Source organism: Bombina bombina, chromosome 10 (genome assembly GCF_027579735.1).
Source record: "Bombina bombina isolate aBomBom1 chromosome 10, aBomBom1.pri, whole genome shotgun sequence".
NCBI classification, from domain to species: Eukaryota; Metazoa; Chordata; class Amphibia; order Anura; family Bombinatoridae; genus Bombina; species Bombina bombina.
In genome coordinates this window covers 1,660,175-1,684,499 of record NC_069508.1, presented here as the reverse complement: position 1 = coordinate 1,684,499, position 24,325 = coordinate 1,660,175, and the positions used below count along the sequence as shown (strand labels likewise).

Here is a 24,325-nt window from a genome sequence, read left to right as displayed (position 1 = left end):
CCTCCCATCTGGTCTCCTAGGAGATTGTCAACCAGGTGGGAGACCTGCATAAATACCAGGCATACAGCCCTCAAAGTAGATTCCTGTTTTACCCTCAAGACGGAGCTGGTCTCGTGTTTGGGGGCAAGTGCTACTTTGAATTATTCTTTTGCCTGTTCCAGGAGAGAAGGCTTTTGTGTATTTTCCCCGTTCGGTGTATTAACTGGGTTCGGGGTGTACATATTCACCCCTCTCTGCCCCAGCTCTCCTCTGGCGGGCAGCAATCCACTGCCGGAATTTAACATTGCACTCATGTGCAGTCCCACCCCCTGCCTGCACACTGCCAATCACTCGCGGACAGGAGCAGTCAAACTCCCCGGTCGGACGATACTGGGGAGATTGAAATTCTCCACCTAAAGGGTAGAGAACAGAGTAGGAGAAGCAGCGGTCTAAACTCTTTTTGATAAATAGGGACTACAGGTTCTCTTGTGAGCACCTGTAGTCATATGGAGGAGAAGGGCTTGATACATCGGGACTACAGGTTCTCTTGTGAGCACCTGTAGTCATATGGAGGAGAAGGACTTGATAAATAGGGACTACAGGTTCTCTTGTGAGAGCCTGTAGTCATATGGAGGAGAAGGGCTTGATGAATAGGGACTACAGGTTCTCTTGTGAGCACCTGTAGTCATATGGAGGAGAAGGGACTGCAGGTTCTCTTGTGAGAGCCTGCAGTCATATGGAGGAGAAGGGCTTGATACATGGGGACTACAGGTTCTCTTGTGAGAGCCTGTAGTCATATGGAGGAGAAGGGCTTGATACATCGGGACTACAGGTTCTCTTGTGAGAGCCTGTAGTCATATGGAGGAGAAGGGCTTGATAAATAGGGATTACAGGTTCTCTTGGGAGAGCCTGTAGTCATATGGAGGAGAAGGGCTTGATAAATAGGGACTACAGGTTCTCTTGGGAGAGCCTGTAGTCATATGGAGGAGAAGGGCTTGATAAATAGGGACTACAGGTTCTCTTGGGAGAGCCTGTAGTCATATGGAGGAGAAGGGCTTGATAAATAGGGACTACAGGTTCTCTTGTGAGAGCCTGTAGTCATATGGAGGAGAAGGGCTTGATAAATAGGGACTACAGGTTCTCTTGGGAGAGCCTGTAGTCATATGGAGGAGAAGGGCTTGATAAATAGGGACTACAGGTTCTCTTGGGAGAGCCTGTAGTCATATGGAGGAGAAGGGCTTGATAAATCAAGCCCAAAAATGTTTTTAATGTTTCAGCCAATATACAATTTTCAAATTTACTTTTTATTAAAGGGACACTAAACCTGAATTATTAGTATTATATTTTTTCTTTTATGATTCAGAATAGAGCAGCATTTTGAAGCTACTTTTCTATTTTACTCTATCAATTTTTCTTTCTTCTCTTGCTATCTTTTATTTAAAAAGCAGGAATGTAAAGCTAAAGAGACGGCCTATTTTTGTTTGAGAACCTGGGTTATGCTTGCTTATTGGTTTGCTAACTGTATCCACCAATATGCAAGCAATATCCATGGTGCTGAACCTATAATGGGCTGGCTTCTAAGATTTAAATTCCTGCTTTTTAAATAAAAATAACAAGAGAATGAATAAAGATTGATAGGAGTAAATTAGAAAGTTGCTTAAAATTGCATCCTCTATCTGGATCATTAAAGGGGCAGTAAACTTACATTCTAGTGTGTTATATAATTCTGCACATAGTGCAGAGTTGTATAACATTAGCTTACCGGCACGTTTATACTATAAATTATAAGTAAACCCCTCCTTTTACCAGAACGCCGCTCTTTGCTCTGAGCGGGTCTGGTTTTTCCACAGTACATCCGGCAACACGGTCTAGTCACAGTCTGCCCGGTCGCGACATTAAAATGAATGTAGCTCGCAATGATGGAACAAAATACTCCCCTTTTTAAGTACAACCGCTGCCTTCTCTGTCTCTCCCAATAAGGCTGTGTCGTATATGGATTCAGTAGTAGGTGGCGCAGGTTTAGGAGGTTCTTTCTTTACAGATAGGATCCTCATGACCCTTGAGATAGTAGTAGAATTTCACAGGTGCACTAGGAGTAGAAAACCTCCATGATCTATATACACATAATTCGGGTGTATAAGTGCAGTATACTCACAAGTATAAATTTCTGGTGTCAGTGATGTTGAAAGGAAAAAAACAGCAGGTTAGGAACAGTGTTTAATATAAAACATCTCAACGCGTTTCATCGCTACAATGCGTCCTTTCTCAGGAGAAAATAAAAGGCTTAAAATCAGCTGACATCTTGCTGACACCAACAGCTTTAAATAAACATTCAATGTTCCAACTTCCGGTCTAACTGACGATGGACTCACAGATTAAACTCGCTTTTCCCATATTAATTTTTTTTTTTTCCAACCAATGAATGATTCCTCTAATTTAAATCGCTTTCTAAAAACAGGAATACTAGAAATGTACAACAATATAAGCGAACGGATAAACCGCAAAATAAGTGAGGAAACATTTTGAAAAATGAATAGAAATGTACAGCAATATTAACAGATAAACGGCAAAATAAATTTGGTGAAACATTTAAGAAGTGTTATTTTTATAGCGTTCCATATATAGAAGATAGCAATAATCATGAGTCTAAACTTTTTTTATGATTAATCTAACCAGTTGACATCAAAGCAGACAAAATATTTTAGACTTAAATACAAAAGAAAATCACAATAAAAAGTGCAATTATATTTTCATAAGAAAGTGGTAAACTAGTCTCATGCTATTTCATTATATAATTAATGTCCCATGAGATTTAATAGGTTGGGGTATGTGTTCATACTCGATAAACAATATTCAAAAATAACCGATTTATTCATTTTGTAGTGCAATGATATGTAATAAACCTTATTTCCTTATATAAATTTAATGAATGCTTAACTAATAGTTTTCTATAGGATGTAAGCAGTTGCGGTTGTCTCTGCTGGTGTAGTACACCTTGTAATGAATGCTTTACTAATGATTTACTATAGGATGTAAGCGGCTGCAGTTATCTGTGCTAGTGTAGTACACCTTGCAATGAATACTTTACTAATGGTTTGCTATAGGATGTAAGCAGCTGATATCTGTGCTGGTGTAGTACACCTTGTAATTAATGCTTTACTAATGGTTTGCTATAGGATGTAAGCAGCTGGTGTAGTATACCTTGTAATGAATGCTTTACTAATGGTTTGCTATAGGATGTAAGCAACTGCAGTTATCTGTGCTGGTGTAGTATACCTTGTAATGAATGCTTTACTAATGGTTTGCTATAGGATGTAAGCGGCTGCAGTTATCTGTGCTAGTGTAGTACACCTTGCAATGAATACTTTACTAATGGTTTGCTATAGGATGTAAGCAGCTGATATCTGTGCTGGTGTAGTACACCTTGTAATTAATGGTTTGCTATAGGATGTAAGCAGCTGATATCTGTGCTGGTGTAGTACACCTTGTAATGAATGCTCTACTAATGGTTTTCTATAGGATGTAAGCAGCTGGTGTAGTACACCTTGTAATGAATGCTTTACTAATGGTTTGCTATAGGATGTAAGCAGCTGCGGTTGTCTCTGCTGGTGTAGTACACCTTGTAATGAATGCTTTACTAATGGTTTGCTATAGGATGTAAGCAACTGGTGTAGTACACCTTGTAATGAATGCTTTACTAATGGTTTGCTATAGGATGTAAGCAGCTGCTGTTATCTGTGCTGGTGTAGTACACCTTATAATGAATGCATTACTTATGGTTTGCTATAGGATGTACCACCTATTTGGATCTTTATGTAGATTAATCCCCAAATATTTAATAGTCTCTACCTTCCTAAGAGGGTGTGATTTAAAACCGTTTATTCTGATGGACCCAGAGGACTTCGGATTTTTTGTAGCCTGAAAATGAGCTGGAGAGATCAAAAATATTTAGTACAATAGGGATATTTTTCCTAGTATTTTTAAGGAAGAGAAGATCATCCGCGTACAGAGAGAGGACTATATTCTGCTTACCTAATTCTATTCCTTTTAAATCTTCTCTGAGAAAGATGGCTAAAGGTTCTATCGGCAAATTAAATAGGGGCGGGGAGAAAGGGCACCCTTGTCTTGTTCCTTTATGTATGATGAATGCCTCTGCCAGGCTCATTATCCTTGCACGTCGCTTTTCATCTGCCGCACTTCTCTGCCAATCCCTTCACTTGCTTCCTCTTGCCTCCAGGATTAAACAGAAAATTCTCAATTTGACACACAAAGCCCTCAATTTCATTGCTCCCCCCCCCCCTACATTTCAGACCTTGTCTCCAGATACTCTCCCTCCCACCCCCTTTGCTCCGCTCATGATCTCCTCCTCTCCTCTCTCTTGTTACCTCCTCACATTCCCATCTACAAGATTTCTCAAGACTGGCTCCCATGTTATGGAACTCTCTGCCTTGCTCCACAAGAATCTTCCTAGTTTTAAAAGCTTCAAGTGCTCCCTGAAGACTCTACTATTCAGGGTTTGCTTACAACCAACACTAACCTTCCTATCTCCACTGCTATCCCCTTAAACCCCACAGTCCACCTTCATAAGAGCCGACTACGACAGTGCAACTCGGGAGGACCCTTCACCCAGTTGATCCCTGTAATAGTTTTTTATATACCACCCATGTTCATAGCGCTGCAGAACCTGTTGGCTCTCTACAAATAGATGATGATGATGAAACTACCATTTACCATCTTTTGATAGATGATGTGGGAGAGTTGTATATAGATTTAACATAGGTAATTCCCAGAGAATCCAAATTTATTGATAGAGGTGTATAAATGATCCCAAATTACAGAGTCAAAGGCTTACTCAGCATCTACTGTTAAGAGGGCGAAATCTTGATTTATGGCAGAGTTGTGTTTGTGAAATCTCTTCCAATAGGGTTGTCACCCTGCAGATATTTTTAATTGAGGATCTGCCCTCCATGAAGCCTGTTTGGTCCTCATGAATAATCTGATTTAGTCCTATTTTAAGTCTGTTTGCAATGCTGGAAGCAAGCATTTTATAATAATATATAATAGCAGAGAAATAGGTCTATAAGAACGTGGATCCAAACAATCCTTGTCGTTTTTTTCAAAATAAGAGTAATAACGGAGGCAGACACATATTTAGACATAGTTTGTTTTTTGGTGAAATAGTCATTTAAAAAATTTAGTTAATGTATCTACAATATGGGTTTACAGAATTTTATAGAATTGAGAGGGAAGTTGATTGGGTCCTGGAGCTTTGTTTAGTTTAGCGGAATGGATTGCCTGCAAAACTTCCTTATTGGAGAGAGGGGCATTTAAACTGTCTAGAAAACCGTTCGGTATCTTAGGAAGGTTAATTTTATTCCAAAATGTATTTTTCTTTCATGTAATTGGCAAGAGTCCATGAGCTAGTGACATATGGGATATACAATCCTACCAGGAGGGGCAAAGTTTCCCAAACCTCAAAATGCCTATAAATACACCCCTCACCACACCCACAATTCAGTTTTACCAACTTTGCCTCCTATGGAGGTGGTGAAGTAAGTTTGTGCTAAGATTTCTACGTTGATATGCGCTACTCAGCATTGTTGAAGCCCGATTCCTCTGAGTACAGCGAATGTCAGAGGGACGTGAAGGGAGTATCACCTATTGAATACGATAATTTCTCTAACGGGGGTCTTTTTCATGGGTTCTGTTATCGGTCTATGCTTTTGCATTTTTTCCCATTCCTGAAACTGTCATTTAAGGAAATAGATAATTTTGCTTTATATGTTGTTTTTTCTCTTACATTGAGCAAGATGTCCCAATCTGATCCTGCCTCTGAAGTTTCTGCTGGAACATTGCTGCCTGACATCGGCTCTACCAAAGCTAAGTGCATTTGTTGTAAAATTGTAGAAATTATTCCACCGATTGTCATTTGTAATAGTGATAAACTTTTACATGCAGATAGTGTTTCTATCAGTAATAGTACATTGCCAGTTGCAGTTCCTTCAACTTCCAATGTGCATGATATACCTGTAAATTTTAAAGAATTTGTTTCTGATTCTATTATGAAGGCTTTGTCTGCATTTCCACCTTCTAATAAACTTAAAAGGTCTTTTAAAACTTCTCATTTAGCTGATGAAATTTCAAATGACCAACAACATAATTCATCCTCTTCTGATGAGGATCTATCTGAAACAGAAGATCCTTCCTCAGACATTGACACTAAATCTACTTATTTATTTAAAATAGAGTATATGCGTTCTTTATTAAAAGAAGTGTTAATTACTTTGGATATTGAGGTAACCAGTCCTATTGACGTTCAGTCTAATAAACGTTTAAATGCTGTTTTTTTTTTAAACCTCCTGTGGTTTCCCCAGGTGTTTTCCCCATTCCTGAGGCTATTTCTGATATGATTTCTAGGGAATGGAATAAGCCAGGTACTTCTGTTATTCCTTCTTCAAGGTTTAAGAGATTGTATCCTTTACCAGCAAAATCTATAGAGTTTTGGGAAAAGGTCCCCAAAGTTGATGGGGCTATTTCTACTCTTGCTAAACGTACCACTATTCCTATGGAAGATAGCACTTCCTTTAGGGATCTTTTAGATAGGAAACTTGAATCTTATCTAGGGAAGGCCTATTTATATTCAGGTCATCTTCTCAGACCTGCTATTTCTTTGGGTGATGTTGCGGCTGCATCAACTTTCTGGTTGGAAAATTTAGCGCAACATGAATTGGATTCTGACATATCTAGCATTGTTCGCTTACGGCAACATGATGATCATTTTATTTGTGATGCAATTTTTGATATTATCATTATATATGTATTAGCTAGAAGAGCTTTGTGGCTTAAATCTTGGAATGCTGATATGACATCTAAATCTAGATTACTATCTCTCTCTTTCCAAGGTAATAATTTATTTGGTTCTCAGTTGGATTCTATTATTTCAACTATAACTGGGGGAAAGGGAGTTTTTCTGCCTCAGGATAAAAAACCTAAGGGCAAATCTAAGGCTTCCCACCGTTTTCGTTCCTTTCGTCAGAATAAGGAACAAAAACTCAATCCTCCTCCCAAGGAATCTGCTTCCAGTTGGAAGCCTTCCTCAAATTGGAATAAATCCAAGCCATTTAGGAAACCAAAGTCCGCCCCTAAGTCAGCATGAAGGTGCGGCCCTCATTCCAGCTCAGCTGGTAGGGGGCAGATTAAGGTTTTTCCAGGATTGTTGGATAAAATCTGTCCAAAATCATTGGATTCAGAGCATTGTCTCTCAAGGGTATCGAATAGGATTCAAAGTAAGACCTCCTGTGAGAAGATTTTTTTTTTTTTTTTTTTTTTTTTTTCTCTCCCGCATCCCTGTAAATCCAGTAAAAGCTCAGGCTTTTCTGAAGTGTGTTTCATGAAAATTTTGAATCATTATGTAAGAGTACCAACTTTCAAGATGGTGACTATAAGGACTATTCTGCCTTTTGTTCAGCAAGGGCATTATATGTCCACAATAGATTTACAGGATGCATACCTTCATATTCCGATTCATCCAGAACACTTTCAGTTTCTGAGATTCTCTTTTCTAGACAAGCACTACCAATTTGTTGCTCTTCCATTTGGCCTAGCAACAGCTCCACAAATCTTTTCAAAGGTTCTGGGTGCCCTACTATCTGTAATCAGAGAACAGGGTATTGCGGTGTTTCCTTATTTGGACGATATCTTGGTACTAGCTCAGTCTTTACATACTGCAGAATCTCACACGAATCAACTAGTGTGGTTTCTTTCGGAAACATGGTTGGAGGATCAATTTACCAAAAAGTTTCTTGATTCCTCAGACAAGGGTCACCTTTTTAGGCTTCCAGATAGATTCAGTGTCCATGACTCTGTCTCTAACAGACAAGAGACGTTTAAAATTGGTCGCAGCCTGCCGGCACCTTCAGTCTCAGTCATTCCCTTCAGTGGCTATGTGCATGGAAGTTTTAGGTCTCATGACTGCAGCATCGGACGCAATCCCCTTTTGCTCGTTTTCACATGAGACCTCTACAGCTTTGTATGCTAAATCAATGGTGCAGGGATTATACAAAGATATCAGGATTAATATCCTTGAATCCCAATGTACGACACTCTCTGACATGGTGGATAGATCACCATCGTTTTGTTCACCCAACCTGGACTGTGATCACAACAGATGCGAGTCTTTCAGGTTGGGGAGCTGTTTGGGGATCTCTGACAGCACAAGGGGTTTGGAAATCTCAAGAGGCGAGATTACCAATAAATATTTTAGAACTCCGTGCAATTCTCAGGGCTCTTCAGTTCTGGCCTCTACTAAAGAGAGAACCGTTCATTTGTTTTCAGACAGACAATATCACAACTGTGGCTTATGTCAATCATCAGGGTGGGACTCACAGTCCCCAAGCTATGAAAGAAGTATCTTGGATACTTGCCTGGGCGGAATCCAGCTCCTGTCTAATATCTGCGGTACATATCCCAGGTGTGGACAATTGGGAGGCGGATTATCTCAGCCGCCAGACTTTACATCCAGGGGAGTGGTCTCTCCATCCAGATGTTTTCTCAGATTGTTCAGATGTGGGGGCTTCCAGAGAGATCTCATGGCCTCTCATCTAAACAAGAAACTTCCCAGATACCTGTCCAGGTCCAGGGATGTTCAGGCGGAAGCAGTGGATGCGCTGACACTTCCTTGGTGTTATCAACCTGCTTACATCTTTCCACCTCTAGTTCTCCTTCCAAGAGTGATCTCCAAAATCATCATGGAACAGTCTTTTGTGTTGCTGGTGGCTCCAGCATGGCCACACAGGTTTTGGTATGCGGATCTGGTTCGGATGTCCAGTTGCCCGCCTTGGCCACTTCCGTTACGGCCGGACCTACTATCTCAAGGTCCGTTTTTCCATCAGGATCTCAAATCATTAAATTTGAAGGTATGGAAATTGAACGCTTAGTTCTAAGTCATAGAGGTTTCTCTGACTCAGTGATACTATGTTACAAGCTCGTAAATCTGTTTCTAGAAAGATTTATTATAGAGTTTGGAAGACTTACATTTCATGGTGTTCGTCTCATAAATTCTCCTGGCATTCTTTTAGAATTCCTAGAATTTTACAGTTTCTTCAGGATGGTTTGGATTAGGTTTTGTCTGCAAGTTCCTTGAAAGGACAAATCTCCGCTCTTTCAGTTTTATTTCACAGAAAGATTGCTATTCTTCCTGATATTCACTGTTTTGTACAGGCTTTAGTTCGTATTAAGCCTGTCATTAAATCCATTTCTCCTCCTTGGAGTCTTAATTTGGTTCTGAAGGCTTTACAGGCTCCTCCATTTGAGCCTATGCATTCTTTGGACATTAAACTACTTTCCTGGAAAGTGTTGTTCCTTTTGGCTATCTCTTCTGCTAGAAGAGTTTCTGAGCTATCTGCTCTTTCTTGTGAGTCTCCTTTTCTGATTTTTCATCAGGATAAGGCAGTTTTGCGGACTTCTTTTCAATTTTTACCTAAGGTTGTGAATTCTAACAACATTAATAGAGAGATTGTTGTTCCTTCCTTGTGTCCTAATCCTAAGAATTCTTTGGAGAGATCCTTACATTCTTTGGATGTGGTAAGAGCTTTGAAATATTATGTGGAAGCTACTAAAAATTTCAGGAAGACTTCCAGTTTATTTGTTTTATTTTCTGGTCCTAGGAAAGGTCAGAAAGCTTCTGCTATTTCCTTGTCTTCTTGGTTGAAACTTTTGATTCATCAAGCTTATTTGGAGTCGGGTCAAACCCCGCCTCAGAGAATTACAGCTCATTCTACTAGATCAGTCTCCACTTCGTGGGCTTTTAAGAATGAAGCTTCAGTTGATCAGATTTGCAAAGCAGCAACTTGGTCCTCTTTGCATACATTTACTAAATTCTACCATTTTGATTTATTTGCTTCTTCTGAAGCATTTTCTGGTAGAAAAGTTCTTCAGGCAGCTGTTTCAGTTTGATTCTTCTGCTTTTTGATTTAAGTTTTTTTTCTTTCAAAAGTGAAAATAACTATTTTTTGGGTTGTGGATTATTTCTTCAGCGGAATATGGCTGTTTTTATTTTATTCCCTCCCTCTCTAGTGACTCTTGAAGTGAAGACTCCACATCTTGGGTATTGATATCCCATATGTCACTAGCTCATGGACTCTTGCCAATTACATGAAAGAAAACATAATTTATGTAAGAACTTACCTGATAAATTCATTTCTTTCATATTGGCAAGAGTCCATGAGGCCCACCCTTTTTATGGTGGTTATGATTTTTTGTATAAAGCACAATTATTTCCAAATTTCCTTTGTTGATGCTTTCTACTCCTTTCTTTATCCACCCCACTGCTTGGCTATTCGTTAAACTGAATTGTGGGTGTGGTGAGGGGTGTATTTATAGGCATTTTGAGGTTTGGGAAACTTTGCCCCTCCTGGTAGGATTGTATATCCCATATGTCACTAGCTCATGGACTCTTGCCAATATGTAAGAAATGAATTTATCAGGTAAGTTCTTACATAAATTATGTTTTTTATTTTTTATATTGATATCTTTTGAGAATATGTGTGTGTATAGAGAGATGTATGTTTAGCAGCTTGATATCTATCCCATCTTGTTTTGCTAGGGTCATTTATATATTTTTTCTTTACATATTTATAACCTGATTTGACAACTGCATTTCACGAGCTTTAAACTTTTTTTTGTTGCTTTTTTTTGTTTGATTATATGGGCCTTAATCTTCCCTCTAAAATATGCTTTGGTGACTTCCCAGAAAATTTGTTTGATCTACATAATCTTTATAAAAAATATTGTAGTCTCTCTCTCCCACAAGTAATTCCCACAAGTAATGAATGAAGCAGTGGACTCTCCTCCCGCAGATGGAAATGAAATTATCAGTTAAGCATAATTTATGTTTTTGTCTTGGAAATTAAGAAATCAAATCATTATTGGGCTATCCATGTGCTTGAGTAAAATAATTAAATATTTAATCATTTAAGAGTGCATACATTAAAGTACCATTAGACATACATTTACAATAGTGCATGTGAAGCAAAATGGTCTCGCAGCAGTGAGGTGCACTGCGATCCCATGTATAAACCCTACCCCTTCTCCTCCCAATCCCCTTTCCCCCACAAAAAAAATAATAAAATAAAGAAAGTAGGCACAAAACGCAAAAAATAACGTGAGTGTAATAAAAAAAAAATGCCAAGCTGCCAACTGGAGCTAAATTTAATAGTCCACTATTCCAAAAAAGAAATTCTAGTTTCAACAGCTCAGGGACTAGATCTAGGGGTAAATTTTATCATGGTTCGGACAGACATGATCCGCTATAGCAAATCATGTCTGCGCATACGCTGTCGGCATTTATCATTGCACCAGCAGATGCAATTTCGCCCCCTGCAGATTCGTGGCCAATCGGCAGCTAGCAGGGGTGTCAATCAACCCATCGTATTCGATCGGGCTGATTGCTGTCCGCCACCTCAGAGGTGGCGGACGATTTAAGGTGCAGCGATCTTAGTACCGCTGCTTCTTACTTCCGCTTCTGGCACTGCTTCATAAATCGACCCCCTAAAGTACACTGAAAATAGCCTTCACAGTAAGCCACCTCATGAGTACTCTGCAGAGCACCAGGCAGCAAATCAAGGTAGCCGTTTATAAACAATATAGTCGTTCTTGTTGCTTTCTTCTTGAGACCAATTAAGGGCAATTAGAGTTAATGAGACGAGATGGCTTAGAAGCGCTTTCAACCCTTGCTTTAGACTTAGAGACTAAACCCAAAAATTTTCTTCTATGGTTCAGGAAGAAAATACAATTTAAAACATTTCAATTAACTTTTTATCTAATTTGCTTCATCCTTTAGGTATCCTTTGTTGAAGAAATAGCAATGCACATGAATGAGCCAATCACACAAGGCATCTGTGCAGCCACCAATCAGCTACTGAGCCTATCTAGATATGCTTTTCAGCAAAAGATATCAAGAGAATTAAGCACATTACATAATAGAAGTAAATTAGTTGTTTAAAATGGCATGCTCTTTCTAAATCATGAAAGAAAAAAATTGGGTTTCATGTCCCTTTAAATGAAAAAACTTGTAAGTTTATTCAGGCTTAATATCCCAGATAGTGTGCTTGCAACAAAACACTTTTCAGCCCCTTTAAATGATTAAATACATGACAAGCCGTTGTCTCTAATAAAGGGCTGATATAGAGCAGTTCATCCTTTTTAAAAGACAAATTTTTAGCATAAATACGAAGCAGGCTAACAGCTGGGGAGGGATCCCAACAATATTCTTTGCGGCTGATGAGAATGCTGATTCCCCTTTTATCATAAGAGTGAGAGGGGGTAATACAGTGTGGCTTACAGTTCCCAGCTTCCTAAGCCGTCTGCAAATTACCTACAGAGTAATTTCAGCCTCATGGACCCTTCTTAAAGCACAATGCAGCATGTGGATAACGTACAGCCAAGTTTAGAAAAGCCAACAATATTTGCAGGTTGGATCTGAGTCACCCAGCTCTGTTTCGGCTCAGGCTCTCCTGTTGCTGTGCTACCAAGCCCTCTTGGTTTTTCTGTTGCACGGAGGCTGTAGTCTGGGAGCCTTTCTCCCCGGGTTTGTATTTTCCACGGCCGTATCTCCTTGCCTGCACTGAGTCGGTGACGTAAGCTACCGGAGCCTCCTCACCACCTGTGTAGAGCTACAGTACAGGGGTTTATTGTCTCGGCTTAGGTTGTAGGGTGAAGATTTATTTGCAGCCGGTGAGATCAGATTACGGAGGGGAGTCTTTTTTTTTTTTTTTTTTTTTTTTTTTTTTTTTCCGCTTGGGAAGTTTTCTTAGCAAAAACTTCAATTTGAACGGAGCAATGTTCTAGGGAGCGTTGCCGCTCCAGCAGCGTTTATTGCCTTGTGTGCAGGTAGCCCGTGGCAAGGCTTATGTTACTTGCGGCTCTAGTGTTGTGAGCCAGGCACAGCTCTTGCGGGCTTCATGGTCAGGCCTCAAGTTGAAGCAGGCTGTTATCCTAGGGCGTGTTTCCCCGCCAGCAACGGCTATAGACCAGGGAGGTAGATCGGTCGAGCTCTCTAGGGCACCACGCTTCGCTCTGCGTATTCCGCTTAGCTCCATTACAAGGTGTACTACACCAGCACAGATAACAGCAGCGGCTTACATCCTATAGCAAACCATTAGTAAATTATTCATTACAAGGTGTACTACACCAGCACAGATAACGGCAGCAGCTTACATCCTATAGCAAACCATTAGTAAATTATTCATTACAAGGTGTACTACACCAGCACAGATAACGGCAGCAGCTTACATCCTATAGCAAACCATTAGTAAATTATTAATGACAAGGTACTACACCAGCCAGCACAGATAACCGCAGCTGCTTACATCCTATAGTAAACCATTAGTAAAGCATTCATTAAAAGGTTTACTACACCAGCACAGATAACCGCAGTGGCTTACTGTCAGGGTTTTTTCCCTGTTTGCCATGTGCTGTTGGCAGCCATTTTACTCGCCTCTCTTCCTGACTATAGTGCATTGTGGGGGATGCTGCTCATTTCCTACACTTCCTTTTTATGGCCAGACTGGTGTGCATTATCCATGTGAGACAGGATGCAGTCTCAGAATTGTGATGTCATCACTTATTTAAAGGGCCTCTGTTCAGTATGCTTTGCCTTTGCATTGTCTCAGACCTGTTTGAGAGTTCTTGTGTATTACCTGGCTGCCTGACGTCCTTCCTGGTTCCTGATCCCTGGCTTGTTCCTGTCTCTGCTGTTTTCCTTGTTCCTGATTCCGGCTTCTCTGACTATTCGCTTTGGCTCCTGACTCGGCTCGTCTGACTACCAGCTCTGGTTTTGACTCCTGGCTTGTTATTTGGACTTTTTATTATTTTTTGCTATGAATAAAGGTGTGATTATTTTTTCACTTCTAGTCTGTCTGATTCCTGGCACCCTGACATTATGCAAAGGCCATGAATCCTGATGGTGCTAATAATCCACTTTTACCTGCCATCATTTCCAGGATGGATGAACAGGATCACCGCTTGGATCAATTTGCACTAGCCCTGCAAACCCTGCTGACTCGCACTGCACATTTGGACCAAAGTGTCCCGCAAGTTTTGGCTGCTCCTGTTTCCGCTGCTGCACCTATGCCTACCAGGAGCATGTCCGGTTCTGCACCTCTACCTCAGCGATATGGAGGCGATCCTATTCAGTGCAGAAGGTTTTTTGAACCAGGTGGGCATTTACTTTGAGATGTTACCTCAGGCGTTTCCCTCTGACAGAGCTAAGGTGGAATTTCTCATCTCGTTACTCTATGACACAGCTCTTGCCTGGGCTAATCCCTTGTGGGAGACTAATAAACCTGTGATTTCAAATTACCATGAATTTGTGGCCTCCCTTTCGAAGGGTATTTGATGTTCCGGCTCGATCCTCTTCTGCTGCTAAACGACTCATGTCCATTCAGCAAGGTACAAGATCTGTTGCTCATTATGCTATCCGTACGCTTGCTGCAGAGGTAAGTTGGAACAATGAAGCCCTTGTTGCCGCATTCTTTCATGGGCTCTCTGATGCGATTAAAGACAAAGTTGCTGCCAGAGATTTACCAGAGGATTTCGAGGCATTGGTGTCTTTTTTTTTTTTTTTTTTTTTTTTTTTTTTTTTTTTTTTTTTTTAATCCTAATTGACATCCGACTCGGAGAGAGGCCCTCTTTCAAGGAGTGCTTGCGGAAGCCTCCTGTTCCGTTGTCTCCTACGTGCTCGTTCCCTCCCATGCCTCCTGGTCCCGAGTCACCAGGTACTGCTGAGCCGATGCAGTTGGGATTCACGCGTCTCTCCGCGGCGTAGAGGGCCTTTAGGAGGAGTGAGGGGCTCTGCCTCTATTGTGGGTTACAGGGCCACCTTTTTGAAGTCTTGTCCTACACGGCCGGGAAACACTCGCACCTAAGGTCCTGTCGGGGGCAGACCTTGGGTGGTTTATCCTCGTCCCCGGAACCGCTTAAGGAGAAACCTTTTGTCACGGTTGTTCTTTCCTGGGTGGACTCCTCCATAGTCACTCAGGCTCTTGTTGACTCCGGTGCTGCGGGCTATTTCATTGACAGTGCTTTTGTATCAAAGCACTCCATTCCGGTTTTGCCTCGGTCCGTTCCGCTTGCTATTGAGGCCATTGATGGCAGGCCCCTTCAGCCCGCACTCGTTACTCACGAAACTGCTCCGTTGTCAATGGCTGTTGGGGCTCTCCATTTTGAAACCCTCCAGTTCCGGTTGTTCTGGGTTATCCCTGGCTCCAAAAGCACAATCCCAGTCTCGACTGGCGCAGGTCCGAAATTTGGTCGTGCTCCCTGCAATGTATTTCCACTTGTCTTCGGAAACCAGTTAAAGTCTTGTGCACTTCTTCGGTATCTCAATTGCCAGAGGAGTATCGAGAGTTCCTAGACGTGTTTGACAATGTGCATGCCGGTACGTTGCCTCCTCACCGGTCTTACGATTGTGCCATAGACCTGCAACCCGGAGCCATTCCTCCTCGGGGCCGGGTGTACCCTCTGTCTGTTGCAGAGAATTGTGCTATGGAGGAGTATGTTGCCGATGCTCTGTCACGGGGAATCATCCGCAAACCCTGCTCTCCTGCAGGGGCTGGCTTCTTCTTTGTGAAGAAAAAGGATGGCGAGTTAAGACCATGTATAGATTATAGGGGTCTTAATCGTCTTACCATTAAGAATGCTTACCCTGGGGGGGCGGAGCTAACCGCCGACATGGATGGCTGCATTCCTACAGAGCTCCTGACCCAAGACTCTCAAAAAGGAATTTAAATATCAAATTCGCCTGCCTAAAGCAACTACAGTAAAGTCCTACTTAGTGGGGATGCTATGTGATCGAGTTTGAGGAACTACAAAGCCTCTTTCTGCTACTGCAGGCCCTATTATGAGCAATCAATGAGGGGATCTTAGAGCCGGAAGCATTCAATATGGCGACCTAAGCATTAAACAGATTGGTGCAGAGAGATCAACGGAATAAGTTGGAGCGAGTCTGACACAGAAAACAGCTGCAGAAAGTTGAGGTGGAGTTGCCCGCATATACTAAAACACCATATGAGTGGATTTGTGCACACAGCGGGAGGAATCGTCGCAGCACTTACAAGTCTGTGACCATTCTCCAGGCCTCTGCTGTCCCATTATGCCTGGGGGAGGCTACGGAACACCGCCGCTCAGAGTTGAAACCCGAATACCTTACGCCGCTGTCAGGGACCTCCTGGTGGATCATGGGAGGAGGATCTGCGAGAGACTTGATGCTCTCATTAATACTGTACAAACGGCGCGCACACGGAATGACAGCGTGGGAGAAGAGCGCACAGGAGCCGCAGAGAGCCACAGTGCCTACAACTTCTCAGGTGCGTCCCTCGCCATTGGCGCTAGCAGATTTAGGCCTGGAGCCGGAGCTTCACTCTCTCTCGGCTGACACGAGTGGACTGCACGCACGGAGGGGGTTAAAATATAACCGCTTGTACATGGCGGTGGGCACCACAAAGCGCTACAGCGCTCACACATCTCCAGACTCTCCCCTATCAGTCAATAGCATGGCTCTTTTATATTTGTTTGTCCTGTTCTCACAGGGCCCTGGATTGCCTACCTGTGCCAGCATAAAAACCGGAGTAGGGTGAGAACCGGGCAGCAGCAGCGGACACCAACTGAGTTGCAGCAGGGTTTTGCGTACTTTGCATGCTCCTCTTTAAGTTTGGTATTCGGACTCATTCCCTAACTATACTATGATTAATATTCTGCATTTATGAAGAATATAACTGAATATTGTGCAGATTGAGTACTTGACTTCTGGACACTGCAAGGAATATATGACTCTAGGTTTGCCCAGTTTATTATGAGGGTTGCCTTGTTATCTCTACATTCCCCCCCCCCCTTTTTCTTGCATTTATTAGCGATGTATTTCAGCTCCCACTCTGCTCATTCAAAATGATTATGAAGCGTGTTTGATAATTTTAATATTACTTGAAAAGCCAAATATAGCTCTTACACACATTTTTGTTTACTTGCTTAGGCTAGTACCTACATCAAATATTCCACTCTGACAGGTGGGTATCTGTGAATTAGTTTCTCTTTGTGCCTATACGTGTCTTCCCCCTCCCCCCCCTCTGTACATAATAACAGTTTATTTGAGTTACTGCCCTTCATGTTCATGTTGTCTGTGCAGCCTGTTTGCTAAATGTACTTGTTTTCTCTAATGCAAAGTAATGATCTATATACATAACCACAGGGAACAGCTATTTAATATTGCTTAGGTGTGTGATTGGGGAAGGAAGTACAGTGTAGGGCCATACATACATAAGCTAGCCATCTAGTTACCATGGCGTGCAGGGTTTATGTTTAATTGCAATGCTGGAGTCTAGGGTAAATGCTTGCTAGGCAGACTAATATTGATGAACCTTTTAATGCGGAGGAAGTTCTCCTAACTCTGCGGCCATTTTGGGTCTATTATCTTTTTCGCGTAACTAATTTCCCCAACGCCGAGCTGTCAGCGGCCGGGACAGTAAGGCATATACATTATTTTACTGCATAGACCATAGGGGATCAACACAACTTCTTTAGATAACTGACATCGGGTCCCAATGGAGCGGCGGCCGCAGAGGTGCATTGCACTATATAAAGTTCTTCAGTTAGACGCTATAGGAAAGCCTGCTTGTGAGTGGCCCCCACTTAATAGTGCCGCAGCTTATCTCCCAGAAGACCTAACTTTTGATAGTCTAATAATTCTGTCCCTGTGGTTTAGTGGGAAAAAACAAACAAAACAAAAAAACTTTTTCTTTCTTTGAGTTCATTCTATATTTGCAGACTGTACTCCTATTATGATAGTACTCTAGATGATCACTACTTTATCTACGATCATGAGTGTTCTCCAGAGACCCTTGATGTTATTATAGCTTGTTGCTTATAGTAAGTTACCCGATTGCTTAAGCTTTATAAAGTAAAAAACCTGAGGTACTTGTGACGGGATCCAAGAGCGGTCCCTTTATTCTATTATACCTTCCCCTTTCTTCGGCAATGCTTTTCCATATAAGGTCCAAGAGTGGTCTTTAGAGTTTACAGGGAAGGTTAACTTTTATATAGGCACTGTATATGAATGTCATGGAATGTTATCACGTAATGTACTACAATATTCACTGTTTGTGTGTGATGCTTGTTTGCCTATCCTGAATACCTCAATAAAAATATATTAAATAAAGAATGCTTACCCTATTCCGATCATTACGGAACTCTTTGACCGCCTCAAGGGAGCTACGGTCTTTACTAAACTTGATTTGAGAGGAGCGTACAATCTCGTTGGGATTAAGGAGGGTCACGAATGGAAAACGGCATTTAACACCAGGAGCGGGCATTATGAGTATCTTGTAATGCCCTTTGGCCTATGTAATGCTCCTGCTGTTTTTTAGGAATTTATTAATGATGTCCTACGAGATATATTGCAACAGTGTGTTGTGGTGTACTTAGACGACATCCTCATACACTCACCCACACTTGAGGCTCATTGTTCTGATGTTATACAGGTTCTTCATAGACTACGTGAGAACGGCCTGTTTTGTAAACTCGAGAAATGTGAGTTCCATCAGACTCTAGTAACCTTCTTAGGTTGTTATCTCCGTTGCAGGGTTCTCCATGGATCCTGACAAGTTATCTGCAGTTCTGCAGTGGCCTCGCCCAGTTGGTCTTCGGTCTATTCAATGTTTTTTGGGCTTCGCCAATTACTATAGAAAGTTTATTAACTTTTCTTCCTTGGTCAAACCTATCACAGACATGACCCGTAAAGATGATCCACTCCATTGGTCACCTACTGCCATTAAGGCCTTAAGACTGCCTTTGCTGCAGCTCCAGTTCTGGCTCATCCTAACCCTGTCATACCTTTCGTTCTTGAGGTCCAGCGGAGTGCAATTATAAAATTGGCGACAGGGAATTACTAGCCATAATATTGGCACTCAAGAAATGGAGGCATCTTCTCGAGGGTACTAGCGTGCCAGTGCTCATTCTTACTGACCACAATAATTTAACTTATCTTTCTGAAGCAAAACGTTTGTCGCCCCAACAGGCCAGATAAGCGCTATTTTTGTCTCGGTTTAATTATGTGGTCTCCTACCTGCCTGGTAGTAAGAATGTTAGGGCTGATGCCCTCTCTCGACAATTTTCGCCTCTGTCCAAGGAGGAGTCTGTACCTACTCCTGTTATACCACCTGACCATATTTTGGCTACCATACGTACTAATTTGACTTCTCCCTTGGGGGAGGAGGTCCTGGCTGCACAAACCAATGCACTTCCTGAGAAACCTTGTGGTAAGTGTTTGTTTTGTTCCTGAGAATCTTCTAACTAAACTTTTGCACGCTTGCCACTATCCTAAAGCCGCAGGTCACCCAGGTAAGAACCAAATGATTTGGTCTGTCACTCGACAATTCTGGTGGCCAGGTCTTCATTCTGATAGTGCTGCGTATGTTGCCTCCTGCTCAATTTGTGCACAGAATAAGACTCCTTGACGTCTTCCTGTGGGTCTTCTTCAACCTATTGCTAATGGTGAGTGTCCTTGGACACATCTTTCCATGGACTTCATTGTCGAGCTCCCTGTTTCCAATGGCAATACTGGTATCCTTATGGTGGTTGACCGTTTTTTCTAAAATGTCACATTGCATTTCCTTGATGAAGCTGCCTACCGCTCAGGAGCTTGCTTCGATTTTTGCCCGGGAGGTCTTCCGTTTACATGGGTTACCCAAGGAGAGAGGGTCGGACCAGGGTAGCCCGTTTGTCTCCAGATTTTGGCGTTGCTTTTGAGCTCAAATGGGGATCCAGCTTTCCTTCTCCTCGGCATATCACCCTCAATCCAATGGGGCTGCGGAACGGTCTAATCAAGCTCTGGAACAGTTCCTCCGTTGCTATGTCTCTGATCACCACAATAATTGGTCTGAACTGTTACCTTGGGCAGAGTTTGCTCGTAATAGTGCTATTAATGCTTCCTCCAAGTTATCCCCGTTCATGGCGAATTATGGGTTTCAACCATCCTTGTTGCCAGATTCATTCATGTCTCAGGGTTTTCCGGCTTTGGAGGAGCATCTCCGGAAACTCCGTTCCACGTGGTTACTGATTCAGGATTGCCTTCATCGTTTTATGTAGTGCCAAAAGTTCCAGGCTGATCGTAGGCGTCTGCCCGCACCTTCCTTCCAGGTTGGTGAGAGAGTTTGGCTGTCCTCCCGCAACTTGAACCTTTGTGTGCCTTCCAATAAACTGGCTCCCTGTTATGTTGGTCCTTTTCGAATACTCCGACGGGTCAATCCTGTGGCCTACGCTCTTGACCTTCCTCCTGCAATGCGCATCTCCAATGTTTTCCATGTCTCCCTCTTGAAACCATTGGTTTGTAATAGGTTTACCACTGTGTTGCCTCGTCCCCGTCTTTTCTTTTGTTGACAACCATGAGGAGTATGAGGTCAGCAGCATTGACTGTTGTATGTCCAGGGGCCGTGTACAGTATTTGGTTCACTGGAGAGGCTACGGTCCGGAGAAGCCTTCTTGGGTTCCCTCCTCTGATGTTCATGCTCCCGTCCTCCTCCGTGCCTTCCATGCCTGTTTCCCCAATAAGCCTTTTGTCCTCCCGCGGGGGAGGGGTCATTGAGGGGAGGGTACTGTCAGGGTTTTTTCCCTGTTTGCCATATGCTGCTGGCAGCCATTTTACTCACCTCTCTTCCTGACTATGGTGCATTGTGGGGGATGCTGCTCATTTCCTACACTTCCTTTTATGGCCAGACTGGTGTTCATCATCCATGTGAGACAGGATGCAGTCTCAGAATTGTGATGTCATCACTTATTATTTAAAGGGCCTCTGTACAGTATGCTTTGCTTTTGCATTGTCTCAGACCTGTTAATGAGCGTTCCTGTGTATTACCTGGCTGCCTGACGTCCTTCCTGGTTCCTGATCCCTGGCTTGTTCCTGTCTCTGCTGTTTTCCTTGTTCCTGATTCCGGCTCGTCTGACTATTCGCTTTGGCTCCTGACTCGGCTCGCCTGTCTACCAGCTCTGGTTTTGACTCCTGGCTTGTTATTTGACTTGTGGACTTTGTATTATTTTTTGCTATGAATAAAGGTGTGATTATTTTTGCACTTCTCGTCTCAGTCTGATTCCTGGCACCCTGACACTTGCATCTTATAGCAAACCATTAGTGAAGCATTCATTACAAGGTGTATTACACCAGCACAGATAACCGCAGTGGCTTACATCCTATAGTAAACCATTAGTAAAGCATTCGTTACAAGGTGTACCACACCAGCACAGATAACCGCAGCTGCTTACATCCTATAGTAAACCATTAGTAAAGCATTCATTACAAGGTGTACTACACCTTAGTTGCAGAAGAGGACTATGATGTTATCAGTATAACTGAAACTTGGTGGGATGATTCACATGACTGGGCAGTTAACTTAGAGGGGTATACTTTATTTAGAAGGGACAGAAATAATAAAAGGGGTGGAGGAATCTACATGTATAATAAACCTAACCTTAAACCTACAATAAGGGATGATATTTATGATACAGGCGACAATATAGAGACCCTGTGGGTGGAAATAGAGTGGGGGTGGGGTAAATCCTAAAAAAATATTACTAGGAACATGCTACAAGCCCCTCAACATTAGTGACCTGGATGAAACTCAACTACTAATACAAATAGGTAAGGCTGCTAATAACAGTGCTGTAATTATGGGATATTTTAACTACCCTGATATAAACTGGGCCAATTAAACTAGTAATTCAGCTAAGGGGGATAGATTTATATATGTTCTCAGGGATAACTTCTTGTCACAATTAAGAGGAGCCAACTAGGAGTAACGCTATATTGGATTCAGTGCTATCAAATAATACAGATATAATATCAAACATAGAAGTCAAAGAACATTTGGGTGACAGTGATCATAACATGGTCACATTTGAAATTTCTTTTCATAAGCAGTGTCTTAAAGGTTTAACCAAGACTTTTAATTTTAAGAAAGCAAAATTCAACGATTTAAGGAAATCATTAAATAACATAAATTGGGACAAAGTATTCTCTAATAAAAATACAGAGGATAAATGGATAACATTTAAATCTTTGTTAAATAAATATACATATCAACAAATACCATATGGTTATAAAAATAAAAAATCCAAGCCAATGTGGCTGAATATAAATGTGTTAAGAGAAATTAGGAAAAAACGTAGGGCATTTAAATTATTCAAAGAAAATAGTACAGACTCAAAATTCCATATTTATAAGGAATGTAACAAAGCATGCAAAAAAGCAATCAAATTAGCCAAAATTGAAAATGAAAAATTAATTGCAAAGGATTCTAAATATAACCCCAAAAGATTCTTTAAGTACATAAATAGCAAAAAATCTAAGAGACAATATAGGTACATTAAAATGCGCGGAGGGTAGCATGATTAACAGTGACAGGGAGAAGGCTGAGATACTAAACCAGTTTCTTTTCTTCAGTATACACAAGAGAGGAACCATTGGATGATACTTGGGAACAAAATAGAACATGCCAGCCCATAACATTAATTGGGTTATGTATAGAGGATATCAGAAACAAATTGGATAATATTAAGGTAAATAAAACTCCAGGCCCAGATGGAATACGCCCAAAGGTGTTGAGGGAACTTAGCACTGTTATAGACAAACCTCTACTCTTAATTTTTAAAGACTCATTATCCTCAGGCATGGTACCCAAGGAGTGGCGTAAAGCTGATGTGGTGCCACTCATCAAAAAGGGAAGTAGGGATGATCCAGGAAGCTATAGACCAGTTAGTCTGACATCAATAGTGGGGAAGATATTTGAAGGGATTATATTGATGAGCATATTTGTGTAAACAAGATTATGAGTTCTAATCAGCATGGTTTTATGAGAAATAGATAATGTCAAACTAATCTAATTAGATACTATGAGGAAGTAATTTAAAATATAGATAAAGGGAATCAGTTGATGTGATATACTTAGATTTTGCAAAGGCGTTTGATACAGTGCCACATGAGACATTAATGCACAAAATTAAGGGACTGGGAATAGCTGAAAATGTTAGTTTGTGGATAAATAACTGGATTAAAGATAGGGAGCAACGATTTTTAGTAAATGGATCCTACTCGGATTGGACAAAGGTAATCAGTGGAGTACCCCAGCGATCAGTGCTGGGCCCTAGTCTTTTTAATATTTTTATAAATGACTTGGAGCTAGGATTAAATAGCGACATCTCTATTTTTTGCAGATGATACTAAGTTAAGTAACGTCATTAGGTCAGAGCAGGATGAACTTTCGTTACAAAGGAAAAGATATTGCAGAACTAGAAAAAGTTCAGAGAAGGGCCACAAAGCTAATAAGGTGATTGGAGAATTTAACCTATGAGGAGAGGCTAGCCAAACTGGGTCTGTTTTCTTTAGAAAAAAAGGCGCTTAAGAGGTGACATGATTACTTTATATAAATATATTCATGGCCCATATACAGAGATGGCAGAAGCGCTGTTTAATTACAGTCGGTAATGTACCATTGAGACTATAATTGGCCTTTGGGTTTTTAGATAGGATCCAAAAACCCAAAGGCCAATTATAGTCTCAATGGTACATTACTGACTGTAATTAAAGAAAGGGATTTGGGAATTATTATTTCAGATGATTTAAAATTTGGTACACAATACCGAAGTGCAGCCAGCAAGTCCAGTCAAATGCTTGGTTGCATTGGAAGAGGTTTTAGTAGCAGAAATAGCAAGGTTCTTATGTCACTTTACAGATCATTAGTTAGACCAAATATGGAATACTGTGTACAGTTCTGGAAACCATATCTTCAGAAAGATATAAATAAACTAGAAGCTGCCCAAAGGAGGGCTACTAAAATGGTACATGGTCTAAAATATAAAACGTACAAAGAGACTCTATGATCTAAATATGTATAGTTTAGAGGATAGAAGGTAAAGAGGTGACATGATAGAAACCTTCAAATATATGAAGGGACTTAATAAAATAGAAGCTGAAAGCATTTTTCACAAAAAAATAAATGCCAAAACAAGGGGTCACAATCTAAAGTTAGAGGGTAGTAGATTCAGGAGAAATTTGAGGAAGGATTTTTTTACAGAAAGGGTGGTGGATTCATGGAATAAACTTCCATTTGAGGTGGTAAACACAGACTGTAAAGGAATTTAAAAATGCCTGGGACATGCATAAGGTTATCGTAAGGAAAAAGTAACATGTAATATGGGTAGACTTGATGGGTCTTTTTGGTTCTTATCTACCGTCAAATTCTATTTTTCTATGTTTCTAAAATTGTTTGTGACCAGAGGTCACATTTTAAGGTTGGAGGAAAGGAGA

The 24,325-nt window shown here is 41.3% G+C and overlaps 1 protein-coding gene across 1 annotated transcript in view; it reads left to right on the top strand.

The window, feature by feature from the left end:
- Nucleotides 1–22,491: 22,491 nt before the first annotated feature.
- The window catches only part of LOC128641174 (kinetochore protein Nuf2-B-like), a 42,974-nt gene continuing 41,140 nt past the window's right edge, over nucleotides 22,492–24,325 (top strand). Inside the window, exon 1 of the mRNA XM_053693742.1 lies at nucleotides 22,492–22,578. The gene's annotated coding sequence lies outside the window, so the exon portion shown is untranslated. The remainder of the gene's footprint in view (nucleotides 22,579–24,325) is intronic.